The following is an 18965-nucleotide window of genomic DNA, read 5'->3' on the forward strand; positions in this document are numbered from 1 at the left end:
TTTCAAATCCTAAAGGATGATGCTGTGAAAGTGCTCACTCAATATGCTAGCAAATTTGGAAAACTCAGCAGTAGCCACGGAACTGGAAAAGGTCAATTTACTTTCCAATCCCAAAAGAAATACTTAATTAAGTTTTTATTTAAATGGTTAATTAACGTTAATTTTTATTTGAAAAATAGTTTAAATCTATTAATACAATGAATTTAAGCAGAAAATTGATTTGAGCTTGTGAATTGTAGAGCCAAGGCATCTGCTACCACCTAGTGGACAATAACTGAATTACAGGAAAAGCCCTAGGTGTGCTCTTTCCCTGGTGGCTCAGAGGTTAAAGCATCTGCCTGCAATGCGGGAAACCCGGGTTCGATCCCTGGGTTGGGAAGATCCCCTGGTGAAGGAAATGGCAACCCATTCCAGTATTCTTGCCTGGAAAACCCCATGGACAGAGGAGCCTGGTGGGCTATACTCCACAGGGTAGCAAAGAGTCCGGCACGACTGAGCGACTTCACTTCATTAAAAAAAAAAAAAATTCTGATTCTCTGAAAAACTAATAAAACTCAAACAAAATGATAGATGACAGAAGATAAATAACCATGGAAACATACAAAATATTTTTTAAAAATTTAAGCAACTTCTTTGTACATCATTATGCAAATACATTTGAAAAGTCTGATGAAATACAGTCTATCAAAATTGATTCCATGAGAGTTCCATGGTCCAGTGGTTAGGATTCTGTGCTTTCATTACCAAGGGCCCTGGTTCAATCCCTGGGAAGCGCCAAGAAACTAAGATTGTACAACCTGTGTGGTATGGCAAAAAAAAAAAATTGACTCTAGTTGAGGTAAAAAGTTTAAACAGACTGATGTCCATATTAAAAAGTAGAGAAATTTATCAAAGAGCGATCCACAAAAATGCACCAGACTCAGTTTCAAATGGAAATGCCATCACATCTTCCAATACAGATAGTCCCAATACATTATTCTAGAAACAAGAAAAAGTTCAAATTCTTTTCAAGAATTAAGCATCAAGTTGATTTCTAAGCCCAACAAAAGCAACCCCGGAAAAATGACAGAGCAATATCACTTATGTACACTGAAGTAAAAATTTTAAAATGTTATTGAACAGGATGCAGTACCACATTAAGATAACAATACACCATGCCCAATGAATTTAGCTGGGGAATACAAGGGTGTTTTGTTATTAGAAAATACATTACTATAATTCACTATATTAATAGATCTAAGTAGAAAAATCCTATGATTATCACCATAAAAGCTGAAAACATATTTGACAAAAATCAACACCTATTCCTGACATTAAAAAAGCACTCAGACTATAGGAATTAATGGATATTTCCTTAATGTAATAAAATACATAACCTCAGTTCTAAAGCAAGAGCTTCCACATTACATAATATTATAGTCACAAAATCTTAAGAGAATCGATGGCAAAAGTAACCATGCAATAAAAGAATTCTAAAGTTAGCAGGATATAAAGCTAACATATAAAAATCAATAGTCATTAGGTACACTAACAATATACAGCTCAAAAATAGAGGAGAAAGTCCAATTTCCAATAACAACAACAACAAAAAATAAACTCTAAGAAATAAACTTAACAAAAATGTGCAAGATTAACATGAGAAAAACTTTAAAACACTACTGAAACACCCCAAAATAGACTTGAACAAATGGAAAGATAGTTCATGCCCTTAAATATAACAACTCTCATTAAAAAGATGTCTGCTCTTCCCAATTTATAAATTGAATGACTCTAAACTTCATGTGGAAAAATAAACGTGCAAGAATATCTTTTTAAAAAAACTGGAAAGAGAAGAACTATAAGGTAAAAGTAGCTTAAACTGTACCAGATATTAAATTATGAAACTTCTATAATTAAAGTTTCATACTGGCACGTGAGTAGACAGAACTGTGCAATAGAATATAGACTCCAGAATTAAGCCTATGTACATATGGAAATTTAGAATGTGATAAAGGTGGCATCTCAAAATGACTGGGGCAAATATATGATCGGAGGACAACTAGGTAACCATTTTTAAAAAGATCAAATTGGATCATACCTCAGATTATACAGAAGAAGAATCTCCAAATGGATCAGCAGTTCTAAGTGTAAAAAATAAAATCATAAAAATGCTGGAAGAAATATATGGTGAAATCCTTTATAACCCAAATGTGGGAAAGGCTTTCTATATATGATTTGAAATCTAGATTCAGTAAAAAACTGATAAAGTTGACTATAAAAATTGAGAACTGTCACATCACAAAAAAGAACACCAAAAGTAAAATCAAATGACAAATCACTAACTGAGGGGAAAATATTTGCAACATTTATCACAGATAATGGGCAGTATCTCTAATATATAAATTATTTTTAGAAATCATGGAAAACAAAGACCAAAGACCCAGTATAAAAATAAGCAAAATATGAACACACAATTCACCCAAATATGAGAGAAAGAAAAAGCTGTAAAGACGAGCAGGTTCTTATCCTGATGATTTATAAGCAGAGTTAGAAGTCACCAACTTCTCTTTTAATAAAACAGTGAATACCAGCAAGCTGCAAGGGCTTTTGCTATACAAACACCTTTGAGTGATACTTAATTGACAACAAAATAATGAGTTAGAAAACTGTGATATAGTCTAATAACAGGGTCATGATTAATGACGATTGAAGTCTTGAAAATAGCACCCACTTGTATTTTTAATTTTGCATTTCTTAACATCTGGCTTTAAAAGTGACAAAGGAAGCACTAAGGACTATGCTTATCTAAGAAACGAAGCAAGACGGGGGTAGGGGGGACAAAACCTCTGTTTTTATTTCTAACAGTTGACTAGACAACATTATGATCTCTATAGCCAATGTTCAATGTTAAGTGGTTGAAATTTAATATTGGCTCCAACCATGAAAACCTGTTATACTATAATTCTCTGACAGCTCAGCCGGGTAAGCATAACCAAAGTGCCACTAGTCACTTGGTGGCAATAGATCCCAATGGTCTTAAAGTCCTTAAAGGGTGGATTTGGAAACTAATTGATAAAGACATTTCATGCAGGTCACAAGATGCTTCAGTTAGAAAGGTTAGCAAAATCCTGAATATCCTTTAAAAGGGCATTAGAAGGAAATAAAACATATCCTATCTTTGTTAAAAACAGTTATGGGTACATTCTAGAACATCCTACTAGGAAAGATCTTTAGAGCTAGAAGAGGTTTAAAGGGAGACGAGAACTGTCAACAAAGTAATAACTAAAAAGATATAGACTGAAAAGAAGTATTATGAGTAATATTAAGAGCCTACTTACTGTTTAGCCATCTGAGCAAGCCACTTCCCCTGTCTTGGCCTCATTTTCTGTGCCTGAACACTGAGCTACATCAGGGGTCAGCAAATTTCCTGTAAAGTGTCAGATAATACATGTTTTAGGCTTTGTGGGCGACTCATTGTCACAGCCACTCAACTCTGTCACTGTAGCACAAAAGCAGCAATAGACATTACACACAAAAAAATAAGCATGGCTTGTGTCCTCATAAAACTTTATTTATGGACACGAAAATTTGGATTTTGCATAGTTTTCACATGTTATGAAATATTCTTCTTTTTCTGATTTTTTGTTTTCAACTGTAGTTTGCTGACTACAAACTGGGCTGGGCTGGGCTGGGCTGGAGGATCCCTGAGCTCCCTTCCTGGTCTGTGTCTCTGTTGATTCAACTGCTCTTGAGTCCCTACTTACCTAACACTGGGGTTATATCTCTCTTACACCTTCTTGTACCTTCTTTTGCAACCTAAAGCAGTTTCTCAAGCTTTATTTACTCACATCCCATTAGATAAGAATTAGAAAGATGTCATATCACATGTGGGCTTCCCTGGAAGCCCAGCTGGTAAAGAATCTGCCTGCAATGCAGGAGACCCCTGGGTCGGGAAGATCCCCTGGAGAAGGGATTGGCTACCCCAACTGGGGTACCCACTCCATTGGCTACCCACTCCAGTATTCTTGGGCTTCCCTGCTGACTCAGATGGTAAAGAATCTGCCTGCAATGTGGGAAACCTGGGTTCAATCCCTGAGTTGGGAAGATCCCCTGGAGGAGAGCATGTCAACCCAATCCAGCATTCTTGCCTGGAGAATCCCCATGGACTGAGGAGCCTTGTGGGCTACAGTCCATGGTGTCACAAAAAGCTGGACATGACTGAGAAACTAAGCACAGCACGTACCATATGTAGCTCAAGATATTTTAAATGTAGCTATTTTTGGTCCTCCAAACATACACAAATATGGGTTTTCAACTTTGCATGTCCTTCCTCTCAAATCACCACATGGAGATTCCCAGGCTTGTCCTCGTGCATTTGAAAATCACTGCCTTACAATCTCTTGGACTTGAAAACTCCCAGTGGGAAAGCCCCCTAAAAGCTTCACTTCTCTTTTCTGCTGGAAAAGAACATCAGTTTTCCACGAACTCCGATGTAAGGGAGGTTGGCTAACTTAAGCTTACTTTGTGAACCAGAGAGTTGCAGGTAAGACATGGACTTGACTACAACTTAGTCCTTTCTTCCTCGTGGTCAGAATCCACAACATAAGTGAAAGCAAGGGTTTCTGCATTTATCCCTCTTTCCACTTCCCCTAAGACCATGAGACAAGATCTAATCAGCTTGATGACCATGTAACTGGTTATAATTGCTATCAATACAAGAATAAAATTTAGGGAATGTACAGTGACGGTCCATCTGTATAAAACGTCTTTAAATTGTTGAGAAAGAGAAAAAAGTTAGCTGCTTTTAGATGTCCAAGCTGGTTTTAGAAAAGGCAGAGGAACCAGAGATCATATTGCCAACATCTGCTGGATCATCGAAAAACCAAGTGAGTTCCAGAAAAACATCTATTTCTGCTTTACTGACTATGCCAAAGCCTTTGACTGTGTGGATCACAATAAACTGTGGGAAATTCTGAAAGAGATGGGAATACCAGACCACCTGACCTGCCTCTTGAGAAACATATATGCAGGTCAGGAAGCAACAGTTAGAACTGGACATGGAACAACAGACTGGTTCCAAAGAGGAAAAGGAGTACGTCAAGGCTGTATATTGTCAGCCTGCTTATTTAACTACTATGCAGAGTACATCATGAGAAACACTGGGCTGGAAGAAGCACAAGCTGGAATCAAGATTGCCAGGAGAAATATCAATAACCTCAGATATGCAGATGACACCACCGTTATGGCAGAAAGTGAAGAGGAACTAAAAAGCCTCTTGATGAAAGTGAAAGTGCAGAGTGAAAAAGTTGGCTTAAAGCTCAACATTCAGAAAACTAAGATCGTGGCATCTGGTCCCATCACTTCATGGGAAATAGGTGGGGAAATAGTGTCAGACTTTATCTTTTTGGGCTCCAAAATCACTGCGGATGGGGATTGCAGCCATGAAATTAAAAGATGCTTACTCCTTGGAAGGAAAGTTATGACCAACCTAGATAGCATATTCAAAAGCAGAGACATTACTTTGCCAACAAAGGTCCGTCTAGTCAAGGCTATGGTTTTTCCAGTGGTCATGTATGGATGTGAGAGTTGGACTGTGAAGAAAGCTGAGCACCGAAGAATTGATGTTTTGAACTGTGGTGTTGGAGAAGACTCTTGAGAGTCCCTTGGACTGCAAGGATATCCAACCAGTCCATTCTGAAGGAGATCAGCCCTGGGATTTCTTTGAAAGGAATGATGCTAAAGCTGAAACTCCAGTACTTTGGCCACCTCATGCGAAGCGTTGACTCATTGGAAAAGACTCTGATGCTGGGAGGGATTGGGGGCAGGAGGAGAAGGGGATGACAGAGGATGAGATGGCTGGATGGCATCACCAACTCGACGGACGTGAGTTTGAGTGAACTCCAGGAGTTGGTGATGGACAGGGAGGCCTGGCACGCTGCGATTCATGGGGTCGCAAAGAGTCGGACACAACTGAGCGACTGAACTGAACTGAAGGAGTTATTTGGCCAATTAAACCAGGTTAAAAGACTCCAAATAGAAGTTTTCTACTGGGAATTTACCAGATAATCTTACCTGTAATGTTCTCTATCCAATCCTTATCACAAAGCTGGTTATGAGTAATGTTATTTTTGCAAGACAGCCAGAGAGAGTGGAGCTCAGGCTCTTAAAACCCCAAGACTGACTCACAGATCATGTCAGAACAATAGAGACCCTGATAAGTCACTATTTGACTTCACTGAATTATAAAACACATTAATGCACACTGAACATTAATAAAAATTAAAGCATATTTTAAAGTTCTAAAGCTTCTGATTATTATAAATTAATTAAGTACCCAAATCACTGATTCATTCCCTTGAAATAGTGAAGGAATGTCAGATACTTTTAAAATAACTTCATGATATTATCAGATTTTATGTGGCTTATGTCCTACAATTCTGCCCCATAAAAATATATGCCAGGATTTGAAGCAATGTAGCTAAGAATGACACTGTTTCCCATTAGTTAGGATTTTGGAACTTTTTATTAATTTTTACAGAAAGTAAAAAAACAAATGAGTGGATATAAATTTCAAACCATAAGCCCAAATATCAAAGGAAATATAACTTGAGTTTCTGTATTTCTATTTCTACTTTGAGCTCTCATCTGATAGAGCAACAGCCTTAGCTCTCTGGGGGCTCCCCTTTCTTACTTTGGGTTGTGCCATTGTTCTAGAGCCTTATATAACAACAAAGGTGGGGGAAGAAGGGTCACCATCTGGCTCCAAGTCTCAAGCAGAGCTGTCCACCATTCCAGTCAGCCTGCCCCTCTGCTCCCACCCCGCCCCTGGGCACACGGATCTCTGCAAGGCTGCCTAGCATCCCACATGCCTGAAAGCAGCTTGAAGTTACTTCCTCTTTTGGGTTTTGCTACCACGGTCCTTTACTCCAGACCCCTGAGATCTCTGTTCATTGATCACTTCCCTTCCCCTTGGCCAGGACAACTTTTTCAAGTCCCCCTTAGGTTTCAGACAAATGCCTTGTCTACCTCTCCCTGTTCTGGAATGTAACCTCTTAGAAACAGAAGCCAGAAAGTCTAGCAGACTTCTGCTTTCTGCCACGGAACATCCCTTCCTTAGGACAATGAGGACAGGGTGGCCATTAGTTTGAATGGGCAAGGGAAATGTATAAGAGCAAAAATACAGACAAGTATCTGAAATACTATCTGACCATTGTTTTATTTTTCAGTATTTACATAGGCTCTTACATGCCTTGCTTGCACAAGTTTTGTATCTCTCATTATCCCATTTACTGAAATAAGTTTGCAAGTTTACTTTCTACTTCCAATGCCATTTTTCTCAATTGAATATCCTCTCTACTTTGGCCCTGTATTTCCCTAATACCAAGCATCCTGGGACTTAAAAGTATAAACTAAACCCAACCCAAGAAATCAGGGCATCTGATCATCTTCACTAAGGAAACTGAAATGCTAGCATCCTCTAGTCAATAAACATACATGGGCAGAAGTTTATACTGAACAATGTTTATGCAGCATTAATTACATAGGCAGAAAATGGAAATGACCTAAATGCTCAATAATGGAGAATTGTTTAAATAGAGGAATCACATGATAAAATTCTATGAAGCTATTAAATCTCAAGTTGTAGAAGAATATGTGATAATATAGAAAAATAGTCACCAAAATAATAAAGGCAATATGAACTGTACAATCACAATTTTGTAAAGTACGCACTTAAATAGAGCCCATTTAAGGCTCTATTTAAGGAAAAAGGCTGGAAAGTTAAAAGGGATCTGTGTTCTGGGACTGTGAATGGTATTATTAACAATAATTATTTTCTTTCCACATTTTAAAATATTTCTACAACTCACATATGTTGTTTTCCTAACCAGATAAATAATGTTACTCAAAAAACTGAAAACATTTATTGAGCTTATGATTTGTGCACCAAGCATATGCTATACCTCAATAAAAATATTTTAAAAAATAACAAAGATCTTTAACAAGAATAAGAAAGAAAAGAAACATCTCCTGAGATCATCTCAGCCCTGTTTGGGCTTCCTTTCTCACCAAAGAAATCTTGTACTAATTAAATTTCTTGGCTGTCCCATGGAAAACAAGCTCCTGGTTATTTTTTAAATTTTCATATATTACTGTGCTTAAGAAAAATATTTTGCAAACCATAGCTGGCAAAGTTGGCAAAGTGAAAGTCGCTTAATTGTGTCCGACTCTTTGAGACTCCATGAACTTAGTCCATGGAATTCTCTAAGCCAGAATACTGGAGTGGGTAGCCTTTCCCTTCTCCAGGGGATCTTTCCAACCCAGGGCAAACCATATGTACAGTAATTACTGATCCAAAGAGGAAATTGTCCTGTCTCTTCACAACTGACTGCAGAACCAGGAAGTAATCAAAATATGTCATACAGATTATGTATGTCCTGGTTCACAGGTTAAGTGAGTCATCAAGAGCTTGTTGGGTAAAAATCCAGTCTGACTACTTGTTCTGGACTTCCTAGCTCCTGACTCTACCCTCAGAGCTCTGGTCGGGCTGTCAGACAGCCTCACCCTCTTGCTCAGGCTTGCAGAGCAGAGGATGAGCAGTGATGTTCCCAAGGAGGAGTGGTGCTGGGCTGAGACATGTCTGGTGAAGAATGATGGATGTGGAGGATAAGAACCTGTTTTGCCAAATCTGGGCCTGACTTCACCTATAAGCACCTTTTTTTTTTCTAGCTGAATCATTTATTAGCTCCATTTGGGTAGTTTCTGTCAATCAGTGATGCCATCCTCTGATGTCTTCTGCTTGGTTTCGGGGTTGCTGCGTAACCAGAGTGGTGGAGGGGGATGATTTCTACGACTTGTGTAAGAACTGGCTAATGTTCCTTTAACTGATCTCTGACACTGAATCTTCAGAGAAAGCCTCAAAATTACATTCTGAGTCCCTGAGCTTCCCAGGTAGCACAGTGGTAAAGAATCTCCCTGCCAATGTAGGAGACACAAAGAGAAGTGGGTTCAGTCCCTGGGTTAGGAAGATCCCCTGGAGAAGGAAATGGCAACCCACTCCAGTATTCTTGCCTGGGAAATCACATGGACAGAGGAGCCTAGTGGGCTACAGTCCATGGGGTCACAAAGAGTTGGATACAACTGAGCATACACACATATCACCTCTAGGTCTAAGTGACTTTTAATTAAGTTCGTTTAACTTGTAGGATTTTAACCATCCTCAATTCATTCATTCAACTATTTATTGAATGCCTGGAATGTGTAAGACGCTATGCTAGGCACTGGGGATGATCTGGTGAACAAGAGACAGGTCCCTGCTTATGAAGCTTATGGTTTAGCTAGAAGCACAGACCAAAAAACAAAAGCAAAGCCAACAATCCGCCAAAAGCAAAACCAGCAATTCCAATACACTGTGCTAAGAGCTCTGATGGAGAAGTTACAATCATAACGTACCATAGGAGTATACAGTCGGCAGTGGGGAGAGAAGAAGCTGGGGAGGGGAGGGGAAGTTGGTGGGGGGAGAAGTTAGAGGAGGTTACGTCCCAAGGGCTTAGGTCTTGTGTTAGTTTTCCAGCGCTGCCACACACAGGACTACAGATAAGATGGCTTAACAGCAGAAATGCGTTTTCTCTCCTTAGCTTGTAGATGTCCACCTTATTTTTCTTCACATGGTCTTCCCTCTGTATGTTTGAATCCTAATTTCCTCTTCTTATAAGGACACCTTGAGAGCTTGTTTGGAAGTTCTAGCAGGGGAGCACAGCTACTCCTATACCCTTGACGGAAGACCAGTCCTCCTCTATCAGGGATGGTGGGCTTCCCTGGTGGCTCAGATGGTAAAGAATCCACCTACAATGCAGAAGACCTGGGTTCGATCCCTGGGTTGGGGAGGTCGGCTGGAGGAGGGCATGGCAACCCACTCCAGTATTCTTGCCTGGAGAATCCCCATGGACAGAGGAGCCTGTCCAGTCCGTGGGGTCACAAAGAGTCACACACAACTGAGTGACTAGCCACATACATAAGGACACCAGTCATATTGGATTAAGGACCACCCTAATTACCTCACTTTAACTTAATTACTTCTTTAAGGATGCTCTCCCCAAATACAGTTGCATTCTGAGGCACTAGGGACTAGGACCTCGCATGAATTTTGGAGGACACACTTTGGCCCAAAAAAGGCCTGAAGGATAAAGAGGTATCAGCCAGCCAAATGGAATCACAGGAAAAGGCTTTCAACACGAGCAGAGAGGCAACAGGGAAGGCACTCGAGAATTTAACAGGAGCCAGATCAGAAAGGGCTTGTGACAACTGTGTTCTAAGGACAATGGAATGCTATCAAAGGGTTTTAATTAAGGAAACAATATGATTTTGTGTTTTGTCCCTAGCAACTAATCCTCCCTTAGAGATGCCAACTTTTAGTGTAATCACCTCACTTTTGATTCAATTGTTTTTTCTTCTTGCCCTTATTTTTCTTCCCTCCTCTATTCCCTGGCTTCTCAGTTACAAATGGTACACGTTTATCTCATTGATATGTTGTAAGGACTTGGCCTGGCTGATTGGAATCCTTTTTAGAATATTGCAGGATGGAATAGAGAATCAATTCAAGATGGAAAATTGAAGGCTGTGGTTAGGGTTGTATGAATTATATTTAAACGCAGATATGTAAGGAATGACAACCAAGGCCAAACAAGGGTTCTATTTGCCATTTCTAAACATGCTTCAGTTGTTCCACAGGTTTTTCAGTTCTGACCTGCTTCCTGGCTCATCCTCAGTTGCAGCTCAAGACAGATATTGCCAAGGCTCTGGCTACCCTTGGTTGTCAGGGGTGCCCTGGTTTTCTTGCCATTAAGTTGTCAATCTCTCTAGAGTCCAACCATTTTCTGTATGAAAACACAGAAAATATCTTCAGCTTATCCAGAAAGTATAAGCCTAGGTTATCCATATGATGAGAAGAAAAGGAAAACAAGAAAAGAAGAATGTGACCCTTACCATTCTTGTACATGTGAAACTATGTGTTATTGTTCAGTTCAGTTCAGTCGCTCAGTCGTGTCCGAGTCTTTGCGACCCCATGAATCACAGCACGCCAGGCCTCCCTGTCCATCACCAACTCCCGGAGTTCACCCAAACTCATGTCCCTTGAGTCGGTGATGCCATCCAGCCATTTCATCCTCTGTTGTCCCCTTCTCCTCCTTCCCTCAATCCCTCCCAGCATCAAAGTCTTTTCCAATGAGTCAACTCTTCGCATGAGGTTGCCAAAGTACTGGAGTTTCAGCCTCAACATCAGTCCTTCCAATGAACACTCAGGACTGGTCTCCTTTAGGATGGACTGGTTGGATCTCCTTGCAGTCCAAGGGACTCTCAAGAGTCTTCTCCAACACCACCGTCAAAAGCATCAATTCTTCAGCACTCAGCTTTCTTCACAGTCCAACTCTCACATCCATACACGACCACTGGAAAAACCATAGCCTTGACTAGACGGACCTTTGTTGGCAAAGTAATATCTCTGCTTTTGAATATGCTATCTAGGTTGATCATAACTTTTCTTCCAAGGAGTAAGTGTCTTTCAATTTTATGGCTGCAATGACCATTTGCAGTGATTTTGGAGCCCAAAATTAAAGTCTGACACTGTTTCCACTGTTTCCCCATCTATTTCCCATGAAGTGATGGGACCAGATGCCACCATCTTCATTTTCTGAATGTTGAGCTTTAAGCCAACTTTTTCACTCTCCTCTTTCTCTTTCATCAAGAGGCTCTTTAGTTCTTCACTTTCTGCCATAATGGTGGTGTCATCTGCATATCTGAGGTTATTGATATTTCTCCCGGCAATCTTGATTCCAACCTGTGCTTCTTCCAGCTCAGCGTTTCTCATGATGTACTCTGCATATAAGTTAAATAAGCAGGGTGTTATCATTAGGGAGATACAAATAAACAGACAGACACCAGAAGGTGTTACAGCCTGCTGGCAAAGTGATTGACTGGATTTTCTCTTTCTTTAGGGTTTTTAAAATTATTTAAACTAGTAGTTAAGGGCTTCCCAGGAGACCTGGGTTTGATCCCTGGGTCAGGAAGACCCCCTGGAAAAGGAAATGACAACCCACTCCAGTATTCTTGCCTGGAGAATTTCATGGACAGAGGAGCCTGGCATGCTACAGTCCATGGGGTTGCAGAGTCAAACACAACTGAGCTACTAACACACATAAACTGGTAGTTAAGTCTAGTCCCAGTCCTATGCTTAACAAGCACTGTGAACTCAAAGTGAGCTGCAATTTCAACTAAAAAATGGAAAACTTGACCAAGACATGTTCGGTCAATGATGTTCAAGGACTTCAGATGTCTGTGTTGGATGGTTGACCCCTTCTCCCAAAAGGAAATTGGGAGACCTATGAATTTTCTCACATGTTTGCTGGGCAGATGCTGTGTTTGATAACCTAGGAAATACAGTGGGTAGCAGCCAAAACAGTGTTTGTCATAGAAGAGATTGCAATCAGATTGTGGAGAATATAAACAAAATATGTGTTAATACCTGAAATAACAGGAATATATAGTGCCAACCCAAACCTAAGGGGAACCAGAAAGCTCTGGATGGTGTGGTTTTTGAAAACAGTGTGTGCATGCTAAGTTGCTTCAGTTGCATCCGAATCTTTGTGACCTATGGACTGTAGCCCACCAGGCTCCTCCATCCATGGGATTCTCCAGGCAAGAATACTGGAATGGGTTAGCCATGCCCTCCTCCAGGAGATCTTCCTGACCCAAGGATCGAACCCTCATCTCTTATGTCTCCTGCATTGACAGGCAGGTTCTTTACCACTAACGCCACCTGGGAAGCCTTTTAAAAGCAGTACTGAATGTAAATTTATGAAAAAGAAGATTAATACCCATGCGAAGGGGCATTGTATGAGCAAGAACATGAAGGCAAAAGTGAGGATGAGAAAGAGGAGTGAGAGACACCAGGACTCACCTGGAGGGGAGTTCTGAAGGAGGAGGCTGGCTCAAGAAGGACCTTGAGTATTTGAGTGTAATTTTAAGAATTTAGACTGGATTTGATAGATAACTTCCCTGGTAGATGGGCTTTCCTGGTGGCTTGGATGGTAAAGAATCTGTCTGCAATGTGAGAGCCCTGGGTTCAATACCTAAGTCAGGAAGATCCCCTGGAGAAGGAAATGACTACCCACTCCAGTATATTCTTGCCTGGAGAATGCCATGGACAGGGGAGCCTGGCAGGCTACTGTCCATGGGATTGCAAAGAGTCGGATGTAACTGGGCAACTAATACTGATAGATGACAGGAAATTCCCAAGTTATGGAGCAACATTTTTTAAAGTGAATGAGAAAGAGTTTGATTTTCAGGAGGAACTAGAAGGATAAGACCCAGCCAGGAAGCATCAGCAATAATCCAGTAAGGGGGTGGTGACAGTTTTAACAGAGTCATTCCTGTGAAATCAGGTATCGTGAAGGGTGAATTTGAAAGACCTTGTAAAGTCATAAACTGCCAGTGTATTTGAGTAATTCCTAGCAATATTGCCCCTGGGTTTCTGTGCAATGAGCCTTTAAGTTAGAGGTTTCCAAGACTTCAGTAATATTATGGCAAAACCTCATTCATTCTCTTTAATGCTGTTTCAGTCATTAGAAAGTGCTCTATAAAAATACAGCATTTCTAAATAACATTGAATGCAAAATAAGAGAAGATTTAATGTTTAACCCTGCCTTACCTTCTTTCCTAGGTGGTTGGCTCAGTGCAGGAGAAAAGGAATACTAGGAAGGTTAAAATGGAAATGACATAGAAGGCAAAGGGATTCTACAGATAGCAGAGAAATATTGTTTGTCTTTTGATTAACACTGTGGTGGGGCTATGGCCAACTTCTGTCCTCTATTGATTAAATAGCTCTACCTGGCCAGTCATGGAATCCTCAGCTAGGATTGGGCCATGGCCTTTGAGCTAGGACAAACGCTTTTTCTCATTTTGTAATAATTTTATTTATTTATTTTATTTTTGTCTGCACTGCTTTTTATTTTATTTTATTTTGTCTTCATTGCTGCGTCCGGGCTTGCTTTATTTGCGGTGAGCAGGGACTACTCTCTAGTTGCTGTGCACAGGCTGCTCATTGCGGTGGCTTCTGCTGTTGCCTAGCACAGGCTCTAGGGCTCAAGGGCTTCAGTAGTTGTGGCTCGCAGGCTTTAGGAGCACAGGATCAGCAGTTGTGGGCGCATGGGCTTAGTTGCCCTGTGGCATGCGGAATCTTCTTGGACCAGAGATCAAACCAATGTCCACTGCAATGGCAGGCAGATTCTTAACCACTGAACCACCGGGAAGTCTAAGAACAAACACTTTTAAGGACTGGCTCAAAACATGCCCTCAGCTGAATGTGCTACTACATGAAACCCGGAATCAACTTGCAACCAATTCAATTTGAACAACACATGATCATCTGCCTTAGTTCTTGCCTTGGGCTGTTTTCATTTGTTTTATCTGGACTGGCCATCCAGATTTCCACCTTTTCACCCCCCACCACACCTGTAAACCAAGCATACTAACACTGTTATTTGCTAGGTCTCTAAATTTAAAGCTCACAAGTCTTGTCTGGGGATCTTTCTTAAAATGCAGATTCTAAGGCTCACTCTAGAGAGTGTAATTTAATAAATGTGGGAAAGAGTTCAGAATCTGCATTGAACAAGCATCCCAGGGGATTCTGGTGTAGGGGTCCCCAGATTACGTGTTAGGGTCACTACTAAGCTGAACCCGCAACACTAATCCATGCAGAGCCAAACTCACAAATTAACATTTATCAAGAAACCTTTGAGAGCACAGCCTTAAGTTTATGTATGTGCCATTTTTTACAAGGTGTAAAGTGACAGAAAGCCATGCTGGAAGACACCTATGATCCAAGTGCGTCAGGCAGGACAGAATTTCCTCCCTAGGGAGAGGTGCAATAACACTGATTGCATAATATTACCCCACCCTGGCTTTTATCGTTAGTCATAACAACTGACGGAGCCGACTCCAATACTGCCAGGTCAATTGACGGATATTCAGGGTGTGTAAACCCCTAGAGTTCCCTTCCCTGTCCCCTCAAAGGGCAATAACACAGTGCAACTCAGAAATCAGGCTACTTAAGCAAGGGTCAGACAAGCTTTTCTACATTGTTTAGAGTTCCGAAAAGCCTTTGTGGTTGGTGAAATCAGTTCCTTTGTCCTGCAGAGAAGGAGGAGAAGATGACATGCTGCAACCCTTTTGAAGTGAGAAAAGCTTCAGGTTGCTAAGAGATTTATTCTTGAATTCCAATTCATATGATCCAGCAATTCCACTTCTGGGCTTTTCTGAAGAAAATAAAATCACTGTGTTGAAAGGATACCTACATCCCCATGTTGATTACAGCATTATGTATACATACAGAAGTCCACTTCAGGGTGTATAGTCAAAGGAAATGAAATCACTGTCTCGACGAGACAACCATACTCCCATATTTATTGCAGCATTATTCACAGCAACCATGGTACTGTCACAATCTAAGTGTTCACCCACAGATGAATAAAGATCATATATTATCTATAATATATTATAGATATATATATCTATGAGAGATAATATAGATAGATGATATGAGATAATATGAGACAGATGATATAGATTAAGATATATATAATGGAACATTATTCAACCTTTAAAAAGAAGGAAATTCTGCCATTTGTGATACCATGGATGAATGTAAAAACCATTTTACTAAATGAAATAAAGTCAAACAGAGAAAGACAAATACAACATGATATCACCTGTATGTGGGATGTAAGGGGAAAAAACTGAACTCATAGGAACAGAGAATGGAATGTGGTTGCCAGAAGCTGGGAACACAGGAAACAAGGAGAGGCTGGTGGAAGGGTGTAGACCGTCAGTTACGAGATGACTGGGCATGAGCATCCATGAGCAATATTGGACTGTTGTTGAGAACTCTGTATTGTATGATGTATTAATTAACTCCATGCTGCCATCCTTACACAAGGTACACATATACAAAATCATCACAATGAATGCTTTAAATATCTTACAATTTTATTTGCTAGTTATACCTTAAGAAGGAGCTGGAAAAAATATTTTTAATTAATTAATTTAGTTTTTGGCTGTGCTGGGTCTTCATTGCTGTGCAAAGGCTTCCTCTAGTTGTGGGGAGTGGGGGTACTCTCTAGTTGTGGTACACAGGCTTCTCATTGCAGTGGCTTCTCCTGTTTGCATATTCTTTCCTAAGGAAAAATGTTAAGGACTTCCCTGGTGGACCAGCGGTTAAGGATCTGCCTGCCAATGCAGGGGACATGAGTTCAATCCCTGGTCTGGGAAGATCACATATGCCACGGGGATGTACAAGCCCGTGTGCACAAATACTGAGACTGTGCTCTAAAGCCTGTGAGCTGCAACTACTGAAGCCTTGAGCCCCCTAGAGCCTGTGCTCTGCAACAAGAGAAGCCACTGGGGCTCCAGGATGGCTGGTGCCTCAACCTTGTCTGGGGTTTCCTGGGTTGTAGGCTTCACCACTGCAGTGGGACATGGGGTGGGGGGAGCCAGGGTCACAGGCACTCTGGGGGTTGAAGTTCAGGGGTGCCACAGCTGCAGGCAGGGATCTGGACTTGCAGGCACCTCCATGGCTGGAGGGACAGGATTAGAGGCCCCACTGCTGCTGCCGCCCAGCTCTCTGTGGCTGTAAGCACTGCCGGAGTCGGGAGGCCACAGACCTGTGGCCCCCTCCCCTGCTCCTCCTGGCTTTTCTGGGGCGATGGGCCCAGCCCTTTGCAGCCAGGAGTCTGGGATGGCACACACTGCTCCCACTGTCCCCTCAGCCCTACCTCCTCTATCTACTTCAGTCCACCCACTTTTAGATGTACAGATGTCTGGGACTCTCTGGCGTCCTATTGTGCTGGGAAAAAGAAGCCTTGTTCAGTTACAGATGTTTTACTGGTTGGAAATTGAAGCAGGGAGACAAAGCAAGTGTCTCATGAGACCGTGAGGCTGGATAATCTCTACAGTTTCTTAAATCTATTCACCAGTTGATGAACATTTGAGTCATTTCAGTTTTGAACTATTATGAATAATGCAGCTGTGAACATTTGTACACAAGTCTTGTGTGGGCATATGTTTTCACTCCTTTTAGGTCAATAGCTAGGAGTGGAAATGATAGGATGTAGACTAAGTGATGTATCCACACATTCACCCCAACCGTGGGTGGAAGCAGAGTTAGCTGAGGAAGTCCAGAGTCCCAGGCCTATACCAAAAGCCGGAGATAAGCCCAAATTCTCAATATCTTCATGAGTTAAGAGTCCTAAGCCTAGAATAAAATAAGACCTTGTCTGGGGACTATATGCCCACTGTGGCCTAGTAGAGACAACCACCCAAAACCCAGCCCCCATCAAGGGAAATCTCCCATAAAAGATAATTCCTGTGGAAGACAAGAAATACAAAACTTATGAGTATGTCAAGTTCTGTAAAAATAGCCTGAATAATTGATATCCCCCAATCCAATAATACTATCTTAAAGGTACTTAAAAATAAATGTATATTAACCTAAAGATGGTGTCCTGGGCAGTGAGGGGAGCTATGGAGCTGCCAACAAACACTGAACATCAGCTGGTCCATTGCATTTGTCAGATAAATTCCCTGGACCACTTGAGTGAGCTGAGAGGGCACTTTGTACAAGTTGGCCACGTGGGAAATTGCACTGTACCTTTTGACAACGAGATTGGTTTTCACAGAGGTATGGATTGGATTCAGTTTTCTTCAGAAGAAGAGCTTCACACCACACTACTACAGGAAAATCATGTTACTGATGGAGTAAAGCTCCATGTTCAAGCTCAAAAACCCAAAGATTTACAAAGGGATCAAACATCTGATGAAGAGAAAGATTTTTGAGACCATCACTGCCTATTAAACAAGGTAAATAAAACTTAAATAAATATGCATTTAATTAACTCTGTTTAATTAATTAAACAGTTAGCACAGAGATATTGATTGCTGTGTTTTTCTGCACTTCCTTATGTGACTCTTCCCCTGTCAATAAGAAGCATTCATTTTACCTTAAAAACAACTAGGACAAATCGTAGGACAAGAGCAACCTGTGCTTTGAGGAAGTTTCTGCTTCTAAAAGCAATTATTGAGAATCAAGAGGGAATCTAAGAGCAACAGAGCATAAGCTCTAGAAAGAGAACAGAGGATATGCTGCTTTCCACATGGCTGACTCCTGGGAAGATCAGGTAAGAATCACCTGTATCAACATGGAATGACTAAAAATACATATTGAATAGCAAAAAGGGATAATACAGAGCATACGTCCAGTACAAAATTTAAGCAGATTTTTAAAAACACACTAAATAAAAGTATTTTTTAAATGGGCTAGAAGGATACCAAACTCAAAATGTAGTTTACCTGTGCAGAGGACAAGACTGGGGATAAGGGAGTGGCAAATTGTGATAGTTTATTTCTTGAAAACAGCTACCAAAAAAAAAAAAAAAAACAGATGGGAAGCAATATGACTGAATGTTAAAAGTTTTAATTCTGGATGATAGGAATAAAGGTGTTTGTTATTTTATACTTTGTGTTTTTCTGTATTTTAAGCAGTTCTAGAAATGTAAAAACAAGTAAAATACAAATATCCAGCCAAGGTTCTCAAGATAGATCTTTTACTTTTTTTTTTTTAATAAAGTTAAGTCCATTTTAAACAATCGGCCTTGACATTATGGAAAAGTATTCCTTGAAAAAATAAAGTTTTGTTAGAGGTTTTAAGCACTGGGAAAGTCTGGTTGTGGTTTTGGATTTCATACTTCAGAGGCAACAGGATGAAACCATGAGAACACAAAGTTTGACTCTTGTTCCAACACAACACCTGTACACACCCATTCATTCCTCCCTGGCCCCTCGTTCTTCCCAAGTCCTCTTAGCGTTTTCCACAGAGGAAGCAAGAAGTCTTACTTCAAGGCATATTCATTTTCCCTGTGCTTTTTACTCTCTGAGGAAAA

At 40.7% G+C, this 18965-nt stretch overlaps 1 pseudogene; it reads left to right on the forward strand.

Annotated features, from left to right (window-relative positions):
• Positions 1-17523: 17523 nt before the first annotated feature.
• On the forward strand, positions 17524-17862 carry LOC113897738 (annotated as a pseudogene).
• Positions 17863-18965: the final 1103 nt, after the last annotated feature.

Source organism: Bos indicus x Bos taurus, chromosome 1 (assembly GCF_003369695.1).
Source record: "Bos indicus x Bos taurus breed Angus x Brahman F1 hybrid chromosome 1, Bos_hybrid_MaternalHap_v2.0, whole genome shotgun sequence".
Lineage (NCBI taxonomy): Eukaryota > Metazoa > Chordata > Mammalia > Artiodactyla > Bovidae > Bos > Bos indicus x Bos taurus.